Source organism: Pseudophryne corroboree, chromosome 1, assembly GCF_028390025.1.
Source record: "Pseudophryne corroboree isolate aPseCor3 chromosome 1, aPseCor3.hap2, whole genome shotgun sequence".
NCBI classification, from domain to species: Eukaryota; Metazoa; Chordata; class Amphibia; order Anura; family Myobatrachidae; genus Pseudophryne; species Pseudophryne corroboree.
Genome location: NC_086444.1, coordinates 995,151,298 through 995,174,542, shown reverse-complemented (window position 1 = coordinate 995,174,542; position 23,245 = coordinate 995,151,298). Strand labels below are relative to the sequence as shown.

The 23,245-nt window shown below is 46.3% G+C and overlaps 1 protein-coding gene across 10 annotated transcripts in view; it reads right to left on the bottom strand.

Annotated features, from left to right (window-relative positions):
• ANAPC10 (anaphase promoting complex subunit 10) overlaps positions 1–23,245 on the bottom strand; it is a 305,129-nt gene that overhangs the window by 51,012 nt on the left and 230,872 nt on the right. Inside the window, exons 5-6 of one of the 10 annotated variants that reach the window (XR_010177488.1) lie at positions 19,037–19,147; positions 8,519–8,867 (exon numbers count right to left, since the gene is read on the bottom strand). The exons of 8 other annotated variants lie outside the window; for them this stretch is intronic. The gene's annotated coding sequence lies outside the window, so the exon portion shown is untranslated. Of the gene's footprint in view, positions 1–8,518; positions 8,868–19,036; positions 19,148–23,245 lie in introns of those variants that run through there. One more of the 10 variants, XR_010177487.1, reaches the window with a different exon arrangement.

Below are 23,245 nucleotides of genomic sequence, written 5' to 3'. Positions count from 1 at the left end.
ACTGCCGTGATGTTGGAAATTTTTTTTTTTTTTTCCTGTGTGACTGCTCCCCAGCCTCTCAGGCTGGCCTCCGTGGTCACCAGCATCCAATCCTGAATGCCGAATCTGCGGCCCTCTAGAAGATGAGCACTCTGTAACCACCACAGGAGAGACACCCTTGTCCTTGGAGATAGGGTTATCCGCTGATGCATCTGAAGATGCGATCCGGACCATTTGTCCAGCAGATCCCACTGAAAAGTTCTTGCGTGGAATCTGCCGAATGGAATCGCTTCGTAAGAAGCCACCATTTTTCCCAGGACCCTTGTGCAATGATGCACTGACATTTTTCCTGGTTTTAGGAGGTTCCAGACTAGCTCGGATAACTCCCTGGCTTTCTCCTCCGGGAGAAACACCTTTTTCTGGACTGTGTCCAGAATCATCCCTAGGAACAGCAGACGTGTCGTCGGAAACAACTGCGGTTTTGGAATATTTAGAATCCACCCGTGCTGTCGTAGAACTACTTGAGATAGTGCTACTCCGACCTCCAACTGTTCTCTGGACCTTGCTCTTATCAGGAGGTCGTCCATTTTCTTCGAAGAAGAATCATCATTTCGGGCATTACCTTGGTAAAGACCCGGAGTGCCGTGGACAATCCAAACGGCAGCGTCTGAAACTGATAGTGACAGTTCTGTACCACGAACCTGAGATACCCTTGGTGAGAAGGGCAAATTGGGACATGGAGGTAAGCATCCCTGATGTCCCGGGACACCATATAGTCCCCTTCTTCCTGGTTCGCTATCACTGCTCTGAGTGACTCCATCTTGATTTGAACCTTTGTAAGTGTTCAAATATTTCAGATTTAGAATAGGTCTCACCGAGCCTTCTGGTTTCAGTACCACAATATAGTGTGGAATAATACCCCTTTCCTTGTTGTAGGAGGGGTACTTTGATTATCACCTGCTGGGAATACAGCTTGTGAATTGTTTCCAATACTGCCTCCCTGTCGGAGGGAGACGTTGGTAAAGCAGACTTCAGGAACCTGCGAGGGTAAACGTCTCGACTTTCCAATTTTTACCCCTGGGATACTACTTGTAGGATCCAGGGGTCCTGTACGGCTCCAGCGTCATGCTGAGAACTTGGCAGAAGCGGTGGAAGGCTTCTGTTCCTGGGAATGGGCTGCCTGCTGCAGTCTTCTTCCCTTTCCTCTATCCCTGGGCAGATATGCTTATGGGGACGAAAGGACTGAGGCTGAAAAGACGGTGTCTTTTTCTGCATAGATGTGACTTAGGGTAAAAACGGTGGATTTCCCAGCAGTTGCCGTGGCCACCAGGTCCGATGGACCGACCCCAAATAACTCCTCCCCTTTATACGGCAATACATCTTTGTGCCGTTTGGAATCTGCATCACCTGACCACTGTCGCGTCCATAAACATCTTTTGGCAGATATGGACATCGCACTTACTCTTGATGCCAGAGTGCAAATATCCCTCTGTGCATCTCGCATATATAGAAATGCATTCTTTAAATGCTCTATAGTAAATAAAATACTGTCCCTGTCAAGGGTATCAATATTTTCAGTCAGGGAATCCGACCAAGCCACCCCCGTGCTGCACATCCAGGCTGAGGCGATCGCTGGTCGCAGTATAACACCAGTATGTGTGTATATACTTTTTAGGATATTTTCCAGCCTCCTATCAGCTGGCTCCTTGAGGGCGGCCGTATCTGGAGACGGTACCGCCACTTGTTTTGATAAGCGTGTGAGCGCCTTATCCACCCTAAGGGGTGTTTTCCAACGCGCCCTAACTTCTGGCGGGAAAGGGTATACCGCCAATAATTTTCTATCGGGGGAACCCCGCGCCTCATCACACACTTCATTTAATTTATCTGATTCAGGAAAAACTATAGGTAGTTTTTTCACACCCCACATAATACCCTTTTTTGTGGTACTTGTAGTATCAGAAATATGTAACACCTCCTTCATTGCCCTTAACAAGTAACGTGTGGCCCTAAAGGAAAATACGTTTGTTTCTTCACCGTCGACACTGGAGTCAGTGTCCGTGTCTGTGTCGACCGACTGAGGTAAAATGGGCATTATAACGTCCCTGACGGTGTTTTAGACGCCTGGACAGATACTAATATGTTTGCCGGCCGTCTCATGTCGTCAACCGACTTGCAGCGTGTTGACATTATCACGTAATTCCTTAAATAAGCCATCTATTCCGGTGTCGACTCCCTAGAGAGTGACATCACCATTACAGGCAATTTGCTCCGCCTCACAACATCGTCCTCATACATGTCGACACACACGTACCGACACACAGCACACACACAGGGAATGCTCTGATAGAGGACAGGACCCCACTAGCCCTTTGGGGAGACAGAGGGAGAGTTTGCCAGCACACACCAAAAACGCTATAATTATACAGGGACAACCTTTATATAAGTGTTTTTCCCTTATAGCATTTTAATATATACCGTATATACTCGAGTATAAGTCGACCCGAATATAAGCCGAGATACCTAATTTTACCACAAAAAACTGGGAAAAATTACTGACTCGAGTATAAGCCTAGGGTGGGAAATGTACGGTGCCAGGGGTTTTCATGCTCAGGGTGTCATGCTCGTTGCCAGGGGTTTCATGCGGTAGGTGTTATGCTTGTTGCCAGGGGGTAATGCTTGTTGCTAGGGTTGTGCCCCCAGTGCCACATATACCCCCAGTAACAGATATCCCCCCACAGTGCCAGATAAAAACATGCCGCCGTTGCTTTGCCCCCAGTAGTTATGCCCCTTCTTTGCCCCCAGTAGTTGTGCCCCCTCTTTCATTGCCCCCAGTAGTTGTGCCCTCTCTTTCTTTGCCCCCAGTAGTTGTGCCCCCTTTCATTGCCCCCAGTAGTTGTGCCCCCTTTCATTGCCCCCAGTAGTTGTGCCCCCTTTCATTGCCCCCAGTAGTTGTGCCCCCTTTCATTGCCCCCAGTAGTTGTGCCTCCTTCTTTCTTTGCCCCCTGTTGCAGTGCCCCCTTCTTTCTTTGCCCCCTGTTGCAGTGCCCCCTTCTTTCTTTGCCCCCTGTTGCAGTGCCCCCTTCTTTCTTTGCCCCCTGTTGCAGTGCCCCCGTCGCCGCTTACAAACACACAAACACACACAAAAACAATACTTACCACTGCCCCGCTCCTGCTTCCCGACCGCTTCTTCTGCTGCTGCGCTGCTCCACTCCGTCCGTCCGCTCGCTCCGTCCGTCCGGCCGCCCGCTCCCCGGCACCCGATCATCTCTATGGGAGAGACGTCATGACGTCTCTCCCATAGCAACGCGCACAGACACTAGAGGTCAATAATGACCTCTAGTGTCTGTCCTGGAGCCGGCTGCAGCGGACGCCCACACAGCCCACGGCGTCTGCTGCAGCCATTGACTCGAGTATAAGCCGAGGGGGGCTTTTTCAGCATAGAAAAATGTGCTGAAAAAGTCGGCTTATACTCGAGTATATACGGTATATACATATCGCCAAATAAGTGCCCCCCCTCTCTGTTTTAACCCTGTTTCTGTAGTGCAGTGCAGGGGAGAGCCTGGGAGCCTTCCCACCAGCATTTCTGTGAGGGAAAATGGCGCTGTGTGCTGAGGAGAATAGGCCCCGCCCCCTTTTCGGCGGGCTTCTTCTCCCGTTTTTCTGAGACCTGGCAGGGGTTAAATACATCCATATAGCCCCCAGGGGCTATATGTGATGTATTTTTAGCCAGAATAAGGTACTATCATTGCTGCCCAGGGCGCCCCCCCCAGCGCCCTGCACCCTCAGTGACCGCTGCTATGAAGTGTGCTGACAACAATGGCGCACAGCTGCAGTGCTGTGCGCTACCTTATGAAGACTGAAGAGTCTTCTGCCGCCGTTTCTGGACCTTCACTTTTCGGCATCTGCAAGGGGGGTCGGCGGCGCGGCTCCGGGACGAACCCCAGGGTGAGACCTGTGTTCCGACTCCCTCTGGAGCTAATGGTGTCCAGTAGCCTAAGAAGCCAATCCATCCTGCACGCAGGTGAGTTCACTTCTCTCCCCTAAGTCCCTCGTAGCAGTGAGCCTGTTGCCAGCAGGACTCACTGAAAATAAAAAACCTAACAAACTTTTACTCTAAGCAGCTCTTTAGGAGAGCCACCTAGATTGCACCCTTCTCGGCCGGGCACAAAAATCTAACTGAGGCTTGGAGGAGGGTCATAGGGGGAGGAGCCAGTGCACACCACCTGATCCTAAAGCTTTTACTTTTGTGCCCTGTCTCCTGCGGAGCCGCTATCCCCCATGGTCCTGACGGAGTCCCCAGCATCCACTAGGACGTTAGAGAAAATATGGCGGAGGCCCATGCATATACAGTGCCCAACTGTATATATGCCCACTTTTGCTAAGAGGTCTCTAATTGCTGCCCAGGGCGCCCCCCTGCGCCCTGCACCCTACAGTGACCGGAGTATGTGGGTTTAGTGTGGGAGCAATGGCGCACAGCTGCAGTGCTGTGCGCTACCTCATATGAAGACTGGAGTCTTCTGCCGCCGATTTCGAAGTCTTCTTGCTTCTGTCACCGGCTTCTGTCTTCTGGCTCTGCGAGGGGGACGGCGGCGCGGCTCCGGGATCGGACAACCAAGGGTGCGATCCTGTGTACGATCCCTCTGGAGCTAATGGTGTCCAGTAGCCTAAGAAGCAGGACCTATCTTCAGTGAGTAGGGCTGCTTCTCTCCCCTCAGTCCCACGTAGCAGAGAGTCTGTTGCCAGCAGATCTCTCTGAAAATAAAAAAACCTAACAAAATACTTTCTTTTTAGCAAGCTCAGGAGAGCTCACTAAGTAGCACCCAGCTCGTCCGGGCACAGATTCAAACTGAGGTCTGGAGGAGGGACATAGAGGGAGGAGCCAGAGCACACCAGTATCCAAATTCTTTCTTAAAGTGCCCTGTCTCCTGTGGAGCCCGTCTATTCCCCATGGTCCTTACGGAGTCCCCAGCATCCACTAGGACGTTAGAGAAATAGCATTTAATTCTTTTGACACAGGGAAGGTTAGCGAGGCGTTCTTATTTTCAGTAAAGTAAGCCTCCTCAACCTGCTCAGGTGTTGTATCAGTAATATTCAACACATCCCTAATGGCCTCTATCATCAACTGCACCCCTTTTGCAAGAGATGCTGCCCCCCTCAACACATCTCCATCACCGTCCTCAGTGTCAGAATCGGTATCCGTGTCATCTTGCATAATCTGTGCAAGAGCACGTTTTTGGGAATATACAGCGGGAGGCCCTGAGGTAACAGAACTGGGCCAGACTGCCATAGAGCTCTGTAAAGCCTGAGTTGCAGACTCATTCTGTGCAACCCTAGTAGAAATCTGAGAAATCATAGATGTGATAGAGGATAACCACTCAAGCTCCCTTGCTGGTATCTGTGCTAAAACAGTGCAATCCTGCTTACATGGAATGGGATCATCCTGAGAGGACATATCCTCTGCAGCATATGACACAGAGTCCCTGGACATAGTTTAATGGAGACCATGGAGACCACAGACACTACACACACACACACACACACACACACACACACACACACGGGAGGGCAGACAGAGTTTCACCCCCAAGAATGGCAAGAGAGACACAGAGATTCGAGCCAACCCACACACAGTGCTTTTTAGGTATAGGGAGACCCCCAAGCAGTGCTGACTGTGCACCTTAAGAGGTTACACAGCCTGTATACAGCCTCCCCCACCTTCTACAGCCCCCTGGTACCGTGAGAGATAGATGAAATTGCTCTGGAGGGACTTGTTCTTCACGGACAGCGTTTTGCAGGCAGGGAAATGGCGCTGAACGCTGCTGGGTCCGCTCTGAGGAAAATCTCCGCCCTCAAAATGGTGCTATCTTCCCGCTCTTCATAGGATTATATTGGCCCGAGGAATTATGCTGGCAAAGATCCCGGGACCGCGACAGGCTGTATGACCAGTGTAGGGTATAGGCGCTGGGTCCGGGCGCCCCTCACAGCGCCGCACTATGTACTGCTAAGCCCTGGAGTGCAGTTAGTACTGCGCTCCATGCCCTGTTGCCGCCATCTTCACACTGGCCCCCACGCTTGCTATGGGGGGTCGGTGACTCACTCACCACCAATCTTCAGGCTCTGTAAGGGGATGGCGGCATGCTGCTGGGGTGAGCGATCTCCTGTGGCGGGGAACGATCGATCCCCTCAGGAGCTCAGTGTCCTGTCAGCGGAGATAGTGGCTCAGACCCGCAGGGCGGACACTACTTTACCCCTTAGTCCCACGAAGCAAGGAGGCTGTTGCCAGCAGCCTCCATGTAAAATAAAAAACTCTAAAATAAACTTTTACTAAAGAACATCTGTAGAGCTCCCCTAGCGGTGACCGGCTCCTCCGGGCACATTTTCTAAACTGAATCTGGTAGGAGGGACATAGAGGGAGGAACCAGCCCACACTTTCAAACACTTAAAGCGCCAATGGCTCCTGGTGGACCAGTCTATACCCCATGGTACTAATGTGGACCCCAGCATCCTCTAGGACATAAGAGAAATAGAACCTGTGCCTAGCGCAGCGAGCCACCGAGCCTGCAAGAGGCTCTGTTGCGCTTGCACCACCTGCCATTCTGCGGTCGGAATCCCGTGGCCTGTATGCTGACCTCCGGGATCCCCACCGCCGGTCTCACAGCCCCAACCCCACTGGACAGGTTTGCATACATTTGCAAAAGTGCTCAAAACTTTAAGCAGTACAGAGCTTTTAGCTGGACTTTCCAGTCTCCGTGCTGCAGCTAGAAAACCCACTCTTGAAAAGGAAGGTTCTGTACATGAATACATATGGGACACCAACGTATAGAGCAATTATACAGTAGCTGCAAACACACTTGTGTTGACAACAGCATTTGCTTATAATTTACTATGTAACCTTTTTTCCTTGCACACACACACACTGCAGAATCTGGCTAGACTTGTTCCTAAACGATGATAGGACTCTGTACAAATGGCACAATGCATTATAGGTAGCATGACTGTTTGAATTACCTTTATTGCTACTAGACAGTAAGGTGGCTATACAAACGTGTTCTTACTAACTTGGCAAGTTTTCAGAGTGATTTACTTATTTTATTATGTTGATCTGGATGGAAATGTGCTTACAGGATACTACAGATGTAGCCATGCCAGACTGCGACTATTTGCAGCCAGTGAATTAATGAAGCTTTCGTAGCCTGGCATGTCATAGAGCAAGCCGTGTTGCAACATGCTGCATCACACCAAAGATGAGCATGGCTACATCTATAGGTTGAGTGTGTACATTTTTAATTGATGCTGGGTATATCTTTTTAAAAAAAGAGATAATAATGTAAGTTTTCAGCAATATATTGTGTGTTTATATTATTTCCAGCCCACTTTGTGACAGGCACCCATCTTAATAAAGGCACCGCAGTGCGCCGAAACGGTTGAAGTGTTGATCATTTTGGGGTACAAGGTACTATCCATATTTACCATACCTTTTGCATAAATATTCAGGGTCCATCTTCTGCAGTGCAGTGGTGTGTTGCATTCTCACATCTATATGGTACGAATACTCCCCCTTATATGCTTTTATAATAAAAACTTGTGTTTGCAATTTATTATTGCATTATAGCTATTATTTTTATTCTGTTTTATATTTCCATTGGATTAATTATGCTATCATATCAATTCTGGAGTGGCCCAGAGAAGATGCAAAGGAACCTTTATGAGCTTTTCACCACTTTGTTTCACTATACATGTGGGAGTTTGCATTGTGTTTCATGTAAATCACATTTGATTGATACTACGGAAGTGGGAATTCTGGACTTTAGAAAGGGACTTGGACACTATTCCCATATTTTCTGTTTGGACAATTATGGGCTGTTAGCCCTCTAAACAGTATTACACCATTGTGTGCTTTTTTTCTTTATTTGTATGAAAAAACTGTCAAACGGGACCACTGCTGATAATATTAGCAGCTGGAACAATCCTTGGCACACCTGAAGTCACATATTTGTATGTTTGTATTTATAAGTTGGTGACTTCTTAGTTACCCACGCTGCTCTTTGTGCGGCGCCATAAATTCTATTGTCTTTTTCTATTACACTAAAAAAAAAAAGGGCTTTGAGTTCTGTTTACTGGTTACAATATCTATTTTCTCAAGTACCACTGAAATCGCATTAGTGATAGAAACTGTGTCTTTAAGCTGGCACTTTCTGTAGCCGAAGCACCAAATTACATGTTGAAGTGGTTGCACCACTCCCACTTTAGGTGCTGGCACTATACCCACAAACTGCCATTCACAACAGCTTAAACCTGCTCAAAAACAACTTTAGATTCTAAAACGACCCCCCAAAAATCCTGTTTGACTGCCATTTTGAATGTCATCAGGAGAGCATTGGAAAATGACATAGCAGAACATGTTACGTAAGGGTGATATGCCCTTAAGTAACATGTTCTTTTTGCATAAGAATTTTTGAAAAAGAAAGCAGTGACTAGAAAGGGTCACAATTCTACGGCACTGACAGTACTGCAAGGCACGTTAAAGTGTAAAATACAGTACGTGTACAACTGTTTTTATTTTATTTTTTTAACGTGAACAGATTTCATTTTTGACTTCCTCACCCTCAATGTTTAAATATAAAGCGTTTGCTGTTTGTTGTTGGTCTGTGTGTCCCATTACAAATCACTATTCGTTACAGATGGGTGAGACCTTATTACATACTTGACTCAGGAAACCGCATTTGTTAGAAAATAATATCACACAGTATAACATTATCCATTAAATGAACTTTTGCCAATTCACTAAAGTCTTCTAGATCTGTATATGATACTATGCTATGTTCAAAGTATAAGAGAAAACTTTTGCTTCATTGTTCTTGTTTTGAAATACAGAAAAAAATACTGATCTAAAAAAAGAAATAAAACATGAGTTCATTATGCTCGACTTCTGGCCCATTTTCAAATGTAATTAGGACTATTGCACTAGTCTACTGACACGTTAAAGCTTTGTATACAATTAAATTATGATGCCCTTAATCAAGTTTAGGGTTATTTATAAGGTCTTGAAAATAGGAATTTGCAGCATAGGTTGCAATTACCGTATATAGCCCATTTGTAAAGGAAGTTTCAACAATGTTACAGTAGTTGAAGAATAAAAATGCAGTGTCTAACGAAATATATACCACAAGTTAAGGATTATTCAAAAAATGGTACATTATTCCTGTTGTGGTTTCTATGCTTCATTAAAATTAATTACCTCATAATTGTTGAAAATAGTTTGGCTCTGGTCCAAAAAACGAGTTTTATGGTAAGAACTTACCCTTGTTAAAACTCTTTCTGCAAGGTACGCTGGGCTCCACAAGTCTGGACAATGGGGTGTAGAGTAGGATCTTGATCCGAGGCACCAACAGGCTCAAAGCTTTGACTGTTCCCAGAATGCACAGCGCCGCCTCCTCTATAACCCCGCCTCCCAGCACAGGAGCTCAGTTTAGTTAACCAGCCCAATGCAGTAGCAGGAAAAGAGACGACAACGGTTAGTAGCCACATACACCACACTCTCACGACAAGAGAAGTGTCAGCGGCTAATGCCATATCAACCCAAAGAAGCTAAGTGCGTCAGGGTGGGCGCCTTGTGGAGCCCAGTGTACCTCGCAGAAAGAGTTTTAACAAGGGTAGGTTCTTACCATAAAACTCGTTTTCTGCTGCGGGGTACACTGGGCTCCACAAGTCTGGACAATGGGGATGTCCTAAAGCAGTTCCTTATGGGAGGGGACGCACTGTAGCGGGCACAAGAACGCGGCGTCCAAAGGAAGCATCTTGGGAAGCGGCAGTATCGAAGGCATAGAACCTTATGAACGTGTTCCCGGAGGACCACGTAGCCGCCTTGCACAATTGGTCAAGGGTAGCACCACGTTGGGCAGCCCAAGAAGGTCCAACAGACCAAGTAGAATGGGCCGTAATGTGAACAGGAGCTGACAGACCAGCCTTCACATAAGCATGCGCAATCACCATTCTAATCCACCTGGCCAGGGTCTGCTTGTGAGCAGGCCAGCCACGTTTGTGAAATCCAAACAAAACAAAGAGAGAATCAGTCTTTCGAATAGAAGCAGTACTCTTCACATAGATACGGAGAGCCCGTACCACATCCAAAGACCGCTCTTTGGGAGACAAATCAGGAGAGACAAAAGCTGGAACCACAATCTCCTGATTAAGGTGGAACGAAGAAACCACCTTAGGTAAATATCCGAAACGAGTCCTAAGAACCGGTCACGGTGAAAAATCAGATATGGCGAACTACAAGACAAGGCACCCAAATCCGACACTCTTCTAGCAGAGGTAATAGCCAGCAAGAACACCACCTTAAGGGAAAGCCACTTAAGGTCAGCTTGAACCAAGAGGTTCAAATGGAGGCTCCTGCAATGCCTCCAAAACCACCGACATGTCCCAAGGAGCCACAGGCGGGACATAGGGAGGTTGGATACGCAACACACCCTGAGTGAAAGTATGAACATCAGGTAAAGTCGCAATTTTTCTCTGAAACCACACCGACAAGGCAGAAATATGAACCTTGAGGGAGGCCAGACGCAGGCCTAAATCTAGGCCCTGCTGTAGAAAAGCCAAAAGTTTGGCTGTACTAAACTTGAAAGCGTCATAATGGTTAGATGCGCACCAAACCAAGTAGGAATGCCAGACCTGATGGAAAATCCGAGCAGAGGCCAGTTTCCGGGCCCGCAACATAGTTTTAATGACCTCTTCAGAAAAACCCTTAGCTCTTAAGACGGAAGCTTCAAGAGCCACGCCGTCAAAGACAGGCGGGCTAGGTCCTGGTAGACACAGGGGCCCTGAACGAGGAGGTCTGGGCGTAGTGGAAGTAGAAGTGGATGCTCTGACGATAGGCCTGGGAACCAGTGCCGTCTGGGCCACGCCGGAGCTATGAGAAGCAGATTTCCTTTTTCTTGCTTGAACTTCCGAATTACCTTATAAAAAGCTTTTCTTAGGGCTGCCTGGAGCAGCCACTCTGTTAAGTGCCTGCTTACTGCAGCACCAACTGACAAACTGAGCTCCTGTGCTGGGAGGCGGGGTAATAGAGGAGGCGGCGCTGTGCATTCTGGGAACAGTCAAAGCTTTGAGCCTGTTGGTGCCTCGGATCAAGATCCTACTCTACACCCCATTGTCCAGACTTGTGGAGCTCAGTGTACCCCGCAGCAGAAAGCTGAAATATCAACTAAGCAATGTTTTTAAAATAGCCTGAATATTAGGTAAAATAGAACTGATGAATTGACTTTGATGATGTTTTCTGCAAAATCAACAGGAAGGACACTGGATAAGCAACCAACATAAGACCACTGCTACTGCCAGAGTCAGAGGACTCAAATTGTGACCTGGTCTAAAAACACATCTGTTTGTTGTATCTGTGGATATGCATTAATCCAATCACCTTGTGATGGAGAATAAATAGGTAATAAAATAAGAATTTACTTACCGATAATTCTATTTCTCATAGTCCGTAGTGGATGCTGGGGACTCCGAAAGGACCATGGGGGATAGCGGCTCCGCAGGAGACTGGGCACAAAAGTAAAAGCTTTAAGACTACCTGGTGTGCACTGGCTCCTCCCCCTATGACCCTCCTCCAAGCCTCAGTTAGGATTCTGTGCCCGGACGAGCGTACACAATAAGGAAGGATTTTGAATCCCAGGTAAGACTCATACCAGCCACACCAATCACACTGTACAACTTGTGATCTGAACCCAGTTAACAGCATGATAACAGAGGAGCCTCTGAAAAGATGGCTCACAACAATAATAACCCGATTTTTTGTAACAATAACTATGTACAAGTATTGCAGACAATCCGCACTTGGGATGGGCGCCCAGCATCCACTACGGACTATGAGAAATAGAATTATCGGTAAGTAAATTCTTATTTTCTCTGACGTCCTAGTGGATGCTGGGGACTCCGAAAGGACCATGGGGATTATACCAAAGCTCCCAAACGCGCGTGAGAGTGCGGATGACTCTGCAGCACCGAATGAGAGAACTCCAGGTCCTCCTCAGCCAGGGTATCAAATTTATAGAATTTAGCAAACGTGTTTGCCCCTGACCAAGTAGCTGCTCGGCAAAGTTGTAAAGCCGAGACCCCTCGGGCAGCCGCCCAAGATGAGCCCACTTTCCGTGTGGAATGGGCTTTTACAGATTTTGGCTGTGGCAGGCCTGCCACAGAATGTGCAAGCTGAATTGTACTACAAATCCAACGAGCAATAGTCTGCTTAGAAGCAGGAGCACCCAGCTTGTTGGGTGCATACAGGATAAACAGCGAGTCAGATTTTCTGACTCCAGCCGTCCTGGAAACATATATTTTCAGGGCCCTGACTACGTCCAGCAACTTGGAATCCTCCAAGTTTCTAGTAGCCGCAGGCACCACAATAGGCTGGTTTAAGTGAAATGCTGAAACCACCTTAGGGAGAAATTGAGGACGAGTCCTCAATTCTGCCCTGTCCGTATGAAAAATTAGGTAAGGGCTTTTATAGGATAAAGCCGCCAATTCTGAGACACGCCTGGCTGAGGCAAGGGCTAACAGCATTACCACTTTCCATGTGAGATATTTTAAGTCCACAGTGGTGAGTGGTTCAAACCAATGTGATTTTAGGAACCCCAAAACTACATTGAGATCCCAAGGTGCCACTGGAGGCACAAAAGGAGGCTGTATATGCAGTACCCCCTTGACAAACGTCTGAACTTCAGGAACTGAAGCTAGTTCTTTTTGGAAGAATATTGACAGGGCCGAAATTTGAACCTTAATGGACCCTGATTTTAGGCCCATAGACAGTCCTGTTTGCAGGAAATGCAGGAAACGACCCAGTTGAAATTCCTCTGTAGGGGCCTTCCTGGCCTCACACCACGCAACATATTTACGCCAAATACGGTGATAATGTTGCACAGTTACATCCTTCCTGGCTTTGATCAGGGTAGGGATGACTTCATCCGGAATGCCTTTTTCCTTCAGGATCCGGCGTTCAACCGCCATGCCGTCAAACGCAGCCGCGGTAAGTCTTGGAACAGACATGGTCCCTGCTGGAGCAGGTCCTTTCTTAGAGGTAGAGGCCACGGGTCTTCCGTGAGCATCTCTTAAAGTTCCGGGTACCAAGTCCTTCTTGGCCAATCCGGAGCCACGAGTATAGTCCTTACTCCTCTCCTTCTTATGATTCTCAGTACCTTGGGTATGAGAGGCAGAGGAGGGAACACATACACTGACTGGTACACCCACGGTGTTACCAGAGCGTCCACAGCAATTGCCTGAGGGTCCCTTGACCTGGCGCAATATCTGTCCAGTTTTTTGTTGAGGCGGGACGCCATCATGTCCACCTTTGGTTTTTCCCAACGGTTCACAATCATGTGGAAGACTTCTGGGTGAAGTCCCCACTCCCCCGGGTGGAGATCGTGTCTCCTGAGGAAGTCTGCTTCCCAGTTGTCCACTCCCGGAATGAACACTGCTGACAGTGCTATCACATGATTTTCCGCCCAGCGAAGAATCCTTGCAACTTCCGTCATTGCTCTCCTGCTTCTTGTGCCGCCCTGTCTGTTTACGTGGGCGACTGCCGTGATGTTGTCCGACTGGATCAGCACCGGCTGACCCTGAAGCAGAGGCCTTGCCTGACTTAGGGCATTGTAAATGGCCCTTAGTTCCAGGATATTTATGTGAAGTGACGTTTCCATGCTTGACCGCAAGCCCTGGAAATTTCTTCCCTGTGTGACTGCTCCCCAGCCTCTCAGGCTGGCATCCGTGGTCACCAGGACCCAGTCCTGAATGCCGAATCTGCGGCCCTCTAGAAGATGAGCACTCTGTAACCACCACAGGAGAGACACCCTTGTCCTTGGAGACAGGGTTATCCGCTGATGCATTTGAAGATGCGATCCGGACCATTTGTCCAGCAGATCCCACTGAAAAGTTCTTGCGTGGAATCTGCCGAATGGAATCGCTTCGTAAGAAGCCACCATTTTTCCCAGGACCCTAGTGCATTGATGCACTGACACTTGGCCTGGTTTTAGGAGGTCCCTGACTAGGTCGGATAACTCCCTGGCTTTCTCCTCCGGGAGAAACACCTTTTTCTGTACTGTGTCCAGAATCATCCCTAGGAACAGCAGACGTGTCGTCGGAATCAGCTGCGATTTTGGAATATTTAGAATCCATCCGTGCTGTCGTAGTACTACTTGAGATAGTGCTACTCCGACCTCTAACTGTTCTCTGGACCTTGCCCTTATCAGGAGATCGTCCAAGTAAGGGATAATTCGAAGAATCATCATTTCGGCCATTACCTTGGTAAAGACCCGGGGTGCCGTGGACAATCCAAACGGCAGCGTCTGAAACTGATAGTGACAGTTCTGTACCACAAACCTGAGGTACCCTTGGTGAGAAGGGCAAATTGGGACATGGAGGTAAGCATCCTTGATGTCCAGAGACACCATATAGTCCCCTTCTTCCAGGTTCGCTATCACTGCTCTGAGTGATTCCATCTTGAATTTGAACCTTTGTATGTAAGTGTTCAAGGATTTCAGATTTAAAATAGGTCTCACCGAGCTGTCCAGCTTCGGTACCACAAACAGCGTGGAATAATACCCCCTTCCCTGTTGTAGGAGGGGTACCTTGATTATCAGATGCTGGGAATACAGCTTGTGAATGGCTTCCAATACCACCTCCCTGTCGGGGGGAGACGTTGGTAAGGCAGACTTCAGGAACCGGCGAGGGGGAGACGTCTCGAATTCCAATTTGTACCCCTGAGATACTACCTGCAGGATCCAGGGGTCCACTTGCGAGTGAGCCCACTGCGCGCTGAAATTCTTGAGACGGGCCCCCACCGTGCCTGAGTCCGCTTGTAAGGCCCCAGCGTCATGCTGAGGACTTGGCAGAAGCGGGGGAGGGCTTCTGTTCCTGGGAAGAGGCTGTCTGCTGCAGTCTTTTTCCCCTTCCTCTGCCCCGGGGCAGATACGAGTGGCCTTTTGCCCGCTTGCCCTTATGGGGAAGAAAGGACTGAGCCTGAAAAGACGGTGTCTTTTTCTGCTGAGAGGTGACCTGGGGTAAAAAGGTGGATTTCCCAGCCGTTGCCGTGGCCACCAGGTCCGATAGACCGACCCCAAATAACTCCTCCCCTTTATACGGCAATACTTCCATATGCCGTTTGGAATCCGCATCACCTGACCACTGTCGCGTCCATAACCCTCTTCTGGCAGAAATGGACAGCGCACTTACTCTTGATGCCAGAGTGCAAATATCCCTCTGTGCATCTCTCATATATAGAAATGCATCCTTTAAATGCTCTATAGTCAATAATATATTGTCCCTGTCCAGGGTATCAATATTTTCAGTCAGGGAATCCGACCAAGCCACCCCAGCACTGCACATCCAGGCTGAGGCGATTGCTGGTCGCAGTATAATACCAGTATGTGTGTATATACTTTTTAGGATATTTTCCAGCTTCCTATCCGCTGGTTCCTTGAGGGCGACCGTATCAGGAGACGGTAACGCCACTTGTTTTGATAAGCGTGTGAGCGCCTTATCTACCCTAGGGGGTGTTTCCCAACGCGCCCTAACCTGTGGCGGGAAAGGGTATAATGCCAATAATTTTTTAGAAATTAGCAGTTTTTTATCGGGGGAAACCCACGCTTCATCACACACCTCATTTAATTCATCTGATTCAGGAAAAACTACGGGTAGTTTTTTCACACCCCACATAATACCCTTTTTTTGTGGTACTTGTAGTATCAGAAATGTTCAAAACCTCCTTCATTGCCGTGATCATGTAACTTGTGGCCCTACTGGAAAATACGTTTGTTTCCTCACCGTCAACACTGCAGTGTCCGTGTCTGGGTCTGTGTCGACCACCTGAGGTAACGGGCGCTTTAGAGCCCCTGACGGTGTTTGAGACGCCTGTACAGGTATTAACTGATTTGCCGGCTGTCTCATGTCGTCAACAGTCTTTTGTAAAGTGCTGACACTATCACGTAATTCCTTCCATAAGACCATCCAGCCAGGTGTCGACTCCCTAGGGGGTGACATCACTAATACAGGCAATTGCTCCGCCTCCATACCATTTTCCTCCTCATACATGTCGACACAACGTACCGACACACAGCACACACACAGGGAATGCTCTGATAGAGGACAGGACCCCACTAGCCCTTTGGGGAGACAGAGGGAGAGTTTGCCAGCACACACCAGAGCGCTATATATATACAGGGATAACCTTATATAAGTGTTTTTCCCTTATATAGCTGCTGTATAGATTTATCTGCCAAATTAGTGCCCCCCCTCTCTTGTTTTACCCTGTTTCTGTAGTGCAGGACTGCAGGGGAGAGTCAGGGAGCTTCCCTCCAACGGAGCTGTGAGGAAAAAATGGCGCCAGTGTGCTGAGGAGATAGGCTCCGCCCCCTTCTCGGCGGCCTTTCTCCCGCTTTTTTAAGGAAAAATTGGCAGGGGTTAAATGCATCCATATAGCCCAGGAGCTATATGTGATGCATTTTTTGCCATATAAGGTGTTTTTATTGCATCTCAGGGCGCCCCCCCCCAGCGCCCTGCACCCTCAGTGACCGGAGTGTGAAGTGTGCTGAGAGCAATGGCGCACAGCTGCGGTGCTGTGCGCTACCTTATTGAAGACAGGACGTCTTCTGCCGCCGATTTTCCGGACCTCTTCAGTCTTCTGGCTCTGTAAGGGGGCCGGCGGCGCGGCTCTGGGACCCATCCATGGCTGGGCCTGTGATCGTCCCTCTGGAGCTAATGTCCAGTAGCCTAAGAAGCCCAATCCACTCTGCACGCAGGTGAGTTCGCTTCTTCTCCCCTTAGTCCCTCGGTGCAGTGAGCCTGTTGCCAGCAGGTCTCACTGAAAATAAAAAACCTACTTTAAACTTTTACTCTAAGCAGCTCAGGAGAGCCCCTTAGTATGCACCCTTCTCGTTCGGGCACACAAATCTAACTGGGGCTTGGAGGAGGGTCATAGGGGGAGGAGCCAGTGCACACCAGGTAGTCTTAAAGCTTTTACTTTTGTGCCCAGTCTCCTGCGGAGCCGCTATCCCCCATGGTCCTTTTGGAGTCCCCAGCATCCACTAGGACGTCAGAGAAATAGAGATTATCAGAATATTTAAAACAATTCTACAACATATTTCACCAGCATTTGGTTATAATAGGTTACTTTTGCCATGGCAAGCCAATGCTCCTTACAAAAGAAGGGAACAGACTACTACTGTATGGTTATTCATCACCCTATTTCCAGGTGAAATTCTAGACTTAATAATAATAATATACACGGATCTTAGACAAAGCTTGTGGATGGGCCTAATCCAGTACAGATGTTTTCAAATATACACATTTGCAGATCGAGAACCATATTAAATATTTTTGATGATTATGGGGACATTTCTAATGATGTATTAACAATTCTTTATATTGCACACACATATTCTGAAGCACTTTACAGAGAATACACCAATCATTCACATCAGTCCCTGCCCCAGTGGAGTTAATCTATATTCCCTATTACATGGACACACGCTCAATGGGATTATTTTTTGGTCAGAAGCTAGTTAACCTACCAGTATATTTTTGGAGTATGGGAGAAAACAGAGTACCAGGTGGAAACCCACGCACACTGCTGTGTCCAGTTTTGTCACCCATTAATGAAAAGATTACACAGAAGCACCAGGCTTCTCTAAACTACAAGTCATTTTGGAAACAACTACAGATGTATCCTCATACATCTAGCCTCAATACACCACGCAGTGCAGGATGCCTGGTGCTAGAAAAGCCTTCAGGTCAAGTGCAACTCTTTAAGCACCTATATCCTAGATGAAGGGCTTATGCCTGAAACGCGTTGGATTTTATGTTTTAAGGACCTAATGCTGTGTACTAAACGTGACACAGACGGGGAACCAGCCAGCCGTCAGCCGCTAATTACAGCTGCCAGCCGCTAACTATAGCCGCAGCCGCTAATACAGTTCAACAGTGGAGAGCGGGCACCGTATTTTTCATCAAGCTACAGGTGCCGTAATCATCGTTCTGCAAGAACATAGGAACAAGGAATTCCACCACACGCTGATGTGGAAGCTCTGCTATTACCAAAACGGACTGACAGGTATTTAGATAGGGTTAGACAGGAATCATACTAATCCGTATCTTTTGGCTTATTTGGAACCCGATCCTTAAAAAGTCCTAAAAGGGCTGTAAACATTTTACTAACTTTTTATTTTTCCACAGGTTTTGCGCATATACACATATATACATATCAAGCGCTCATTACTTCTATTGCAACTCTTTAAGCGTTGGGCATCTTTTTTTTGCCGAAAATGCTTCTTAGTTGCAATGCAATGTGACTAGGACGCACCAAGAGACTGTGCTGATTAATTTGATATGTGACACCAATATAGCCGTCTGGGACTGTATACGAAGCCCAACGAAACTCGGCAGTCGCACGCTGATATACAAGTGGCACATATCAATTAATCAGCAGAGTCTCCTGAAGCAACACATTTTCGCTCATAGAAAAAAAAAAAAAAAACAAAGAAAAAAAAAAGACTAAAAAGAAAAAAGACAAAAAGAAAAAAAAAAAAGATGCCCATCGCTAGCAGTCTCGTGGAATCGGGCGAGCAAACAGGGGAGTTTAGCACGACTGCAATGATGTACGAGGACACATCTGTAGCTGCTGTGAATATTATGGTCACAAAAGAGCACTTAACAGAGGTTTGCAGCCGACTGGAAACCACCATAGGTTTTTATCAAAACCTTCGGTATGCAGAGACAGAGGCATTTTTTTAGGCCTCAATGACATAATGGGGCTGGCAGAATAAGGCAGGAGCAGTGCAGTGTATAACTGCTATGCACAGCTCCTTAGCTCTGTCACTTAAAAGGAACTTCCCCTTCATTCGCACACCAAGCTATTACCATAAAGTAGTACAGTGGTTTGGCCATACAGATATTGCCCACACCTTTACTCATACAAAGGGCATGTGTCATTAACCTACACTTTTCCCCCACCCCTGACTTTTTCCTCCCCCATGTTTGTGTGTCTTGTCTGCATCTCTGCCACCATTACCTTCCCCATGTGTGTGTCTCCATCATCTGTCACAGTAGTATTTATTTCTCCATGTTTCCAGTATACCTATCTCTTTCCCTGTATGTGTTCCTCTCTGCTTACATTTTGTGGCTGGATGGACAAAAAATAAATACAAAAATAGATTAAATAAAAAATTAAGAGCCTTCATTGACTGAAAAAAGCATTTCTTATGATACTATTCAGAACAGGTATTGTGGCAAATATTGTAAAGACCCAGCTAGAAATCTTGCATTTGATCCTGGGTTACTATGATGTTTCATATTAAAGGAGAGTTCTGTTAGCCATATGCTACTACTCTGTGAGAATGTAAAGGACACTATAAAAAAAAGTAATGATGCTGGGAATAGAGTAATGGCATTCTGTCTAAATAATGGCTAGTAACAACAATCTATAAGTAACTATCAGGGAAAAATGGGAATATACTGTTCCTAAGAGTTGGGTACGAAGTGACAAGAGTCATATGGGGGAATTCAAATGTTTGAAAAGTCGGTTGGGAGTCTGTTTTTTCCTGTCTATTAGATAGGAAAAAACAGACACCCAGCTGACTTTTCAAACACTTGAATTCCCCCCATAATATTAACATTCATGTTGTAGACAGTGATGGAATGTCGACTGCAGGCTCCTGGTGGTCATGTGACCGGCACATTTGGAACAGACCTCTGATCCTCTGGCGATGGGGTGATTTAATAAGTAAGGTAACAAGACCTCTCACGTCTATAATGTCTGTTTCATTCTAATTTCCCGCCTGCGCAGATAGACCACTACTTCCCCTCACGCCCAATAGACTGCTCCTCATATCAGTCATTTTGTAAGAGGGCGAGGCTGGCGGAAACATGGTTAAACATTGATGTGCTTAGTGTGATCAGATTTCTGTGTCTAAAGGGCACATCGACAAGCAGAAAAGAAAGAGAACTCTCGTTTTTTGGGGGCACTCATCGGACAATGTAGTCTAATAAAATATAACTTTTAATCTATCATTAAAATACTGAGCCACAGAACAAAACAAAAACACTGACATACATTTAGTAAACCAAATTCACTCCTATATTCCGTGTGAAATGCGTAATTTTCACGTATAGGGAGTGGGAACAATTGGTTGAGTACCACCTATATCTGATGATCTATTATTTAAGATAGAGTGTACAACGACCAAATTTACCCAAACAATGACCTACAATTTCGTATGGAATGCTAGATAGTATGAGATAAATGTTTAGGTATTAGTTACCAACGTGAGGGTAGGATGAGGTAAATCTCACGTTGGTAACTAATACCTAAACATTTATCTGATACTATCTAGCATTCCATACGAAATTGTAGGTCATTGTTTGGGTAAATTTGGTCGTTGTACACTCTATCTTAAATAATAGATCATCAGATATAGGTGGTACTCAACCAATTGTTCCCACTCCCTATATGTGAAAATTACGCATTTCACATGGAATATAGGAGTGAATTTGGTTTACTAAATGTATGTCAGTGTTTTTGTTTTGTTCTGTGGCTCAGTATTTTAATGATAGATTAAAAGTTATATTTTATTAGACTACATTGTCCGATGAGTGCCCCCCAAAAAATGAGAGTTCTCTTTCTTTTCTGCTTGTCAATGTATATTAACTCTCAGGGGTGCACCTGCACATGAGTTTATTGCCATACCCCTTTCTATAGGGATAATATTATGTTACATTATCGTGGTACATACTGTAATTGGCTGGTTGTTTCAACCTTATGATTTTGTTCATTATACCTGTGCTCTGGTTTCCTATCCCTATCCCCTTACCCTGCTTTTCCCTTTATTTGGTCTAAAGGGCACATCAGCAGTTGAAATTCATTGCCAAGTTGTCAAGGTGAACGGGGAGAAAGTCATGTCACTCGGATATGCTGGTCTCCTGCATGGGGAGAAACTTCTGGTTTAAGTCCTTTTTAAAAATGTTTGTCTTTTATAATCTGCTCACATGCAGATGCTTGGCAGTAATCAACTATGCAGAAGCCAATATCCTGCCAATGTCTGAAGTCTTACACATACTGCTGGTGATCTGCAGTAGTCTTGTTTTCATGTTCCTGGTACTGAAATAAAGGACAGTGAATAATAACCCCATGTTGCATGTGGGCTCTAGAATCATAGAACTTTGACGGCAGATAAGAACCACTTGGCCCATCTAGTCTGCCCGAAACCATTATGCACCAATGAAAACTCGCACAAAGCGATAATTTGCCACTAATCAGAGCCCAAAGATTAATTAAGAATCAGCTATCAAATACTCCTTGCAGTAGGCATTCCAACCGGAATTATTGAGAAAAAGATGCGGGTGCTCATCCTGCGCATGCACCCGCATTTTCTGAGGTGGGGGGATGCAAAAAGTGCGATTGCCTCTGCCTGTCAATTACGCAGAGGCAGTTGTGGGGGAGGAGGGCAACGCTCCGTTTCCAGGGAGGAGATGGAGCGTTGCGGGGGCAAAGCCAAACGAATGTGGGCAGTGTGGCGCGAACAGGGGCGTGATGACGTCACATGCAGCTGCCGCGATCAAGAAAATGGCGGAGGGACTCCTGCAGGTGTAGTTAAGCTGCGCCGGCAGGAGCCATCCTTAGTTACTGCTAACAAGCAGAAATTGCGATGCATTCGCCATTTCTGCTTGTGAAACTGGGGGAGGCGTCGGTCAGCATGCTGGGCGGCCTTGCCCAGCGATGGGCGGACCCCAGCATGCGATCCAAAGGATTGCAATGCTTACTGAATTAGGCCCAATGTCTGTACTTTCTGCTAAAAATGCAGCTAGATCTTCAGACACAGAAAATGTCTGGACAGCTACGGAGTAAACCACTGAATACCTAGAATACACAGATTTTCACTCTATGAATTACAAGAATCTGTCTGAAGCTTCAAAGTTCCAACATTCCGTACTCACTGTCTTCTGCTAACCTGGCTGCCAGCACACTCGTACAATATACTATAGCTTAATAATATTAAAATGAAAAAAAAAAAAAAAACCTCAAGTTTTAGTTTGCAAGGTATTTATATTACGGTTTTATTGCCATCTCAAATGGCAGTAAACCAGCTCAGATAAAATATCTGTACTTACCCAATTACAAAGCTGCTGCCACTAAGCCCATAAAGGATAGCCATGAAAAACGTATCTGCATGCCTTTATTTTTTTGCCAAAACATTGTTTAAAATGTTTTGATTCCTGAAGTAGTGTTTTATAATTTGTTCCATTTTTCAAAGTCCTAATAAAATATAGTTTCAGAAACGCCCGTCATAAAACATAATGCAGAATACCATCTCTTTCCATTAATACCTAATGTTCCATTAATACTTAATGCTCTAAAAGTATAAATTACATTTCTATATTAAAGTTAAATAATTTCAAAGAATAATATGTACAAGGAAGTATTACATTTACTTCACAAATGTAATTTTCTTTAATTATAGTTTAAATATATACTTAACATAGATTCTCATTTTAGCCAGTAAATTCTACTAGATCATCTTCAGTGGACAAAGGACCCTATTCAGTAAGGATTGCTTTTTAGCAGAATTTGCAATCCTTTGACTCGCATGCTGGAGGCCGCCCATCGCAGGGCAAGGCTGACCAGCATCTAACCACTGCCCCCCCATCTGTGACACGCACTAATTGCGATTGCGCCGCAATTAGTATGCAGTCGCAGAAATTAGGGAAGCCTCCTGACCGCCGCCATCTTTTTGATCGGAGCAGCTGCTTCCCAATGTTTGAAAGTGCCCATCACTTAAAAGACAAAACTGGAGTGGTTTTGCCCTTTAAATGATTGGCACTTAAAAATGTCAGGCAGACTCTCCGGGATCTTGTTGATGCCTGCAAGTCGCAGGCTATTTCATTTACCCTATGGACTAAACAATCAGCTTCCCCAACACACTGGCTTCAAACCCGTCTGGGACAAAATTCTAAATGTGTTGCATGTGATTATATACCTGGAGGAGAATATACTGTATGCAGCTTAACAAACCTGAAGCAATTATTTAATCAACTGTAAACAAGACACAGCAAACCTTCCACTTGGGTACCTTTGAGGTAAATGGTGCTGAGGGTCCAATGTGAACAGTCACCTTAAAAATTACTACAAACAGGGTACCTTTTCTTATGTCAATCGTCACTCTCTCATCAGTGGTTCCGCACTGATATTGCCTGGCACTACTATAAGCACCATGGTCTATGCACA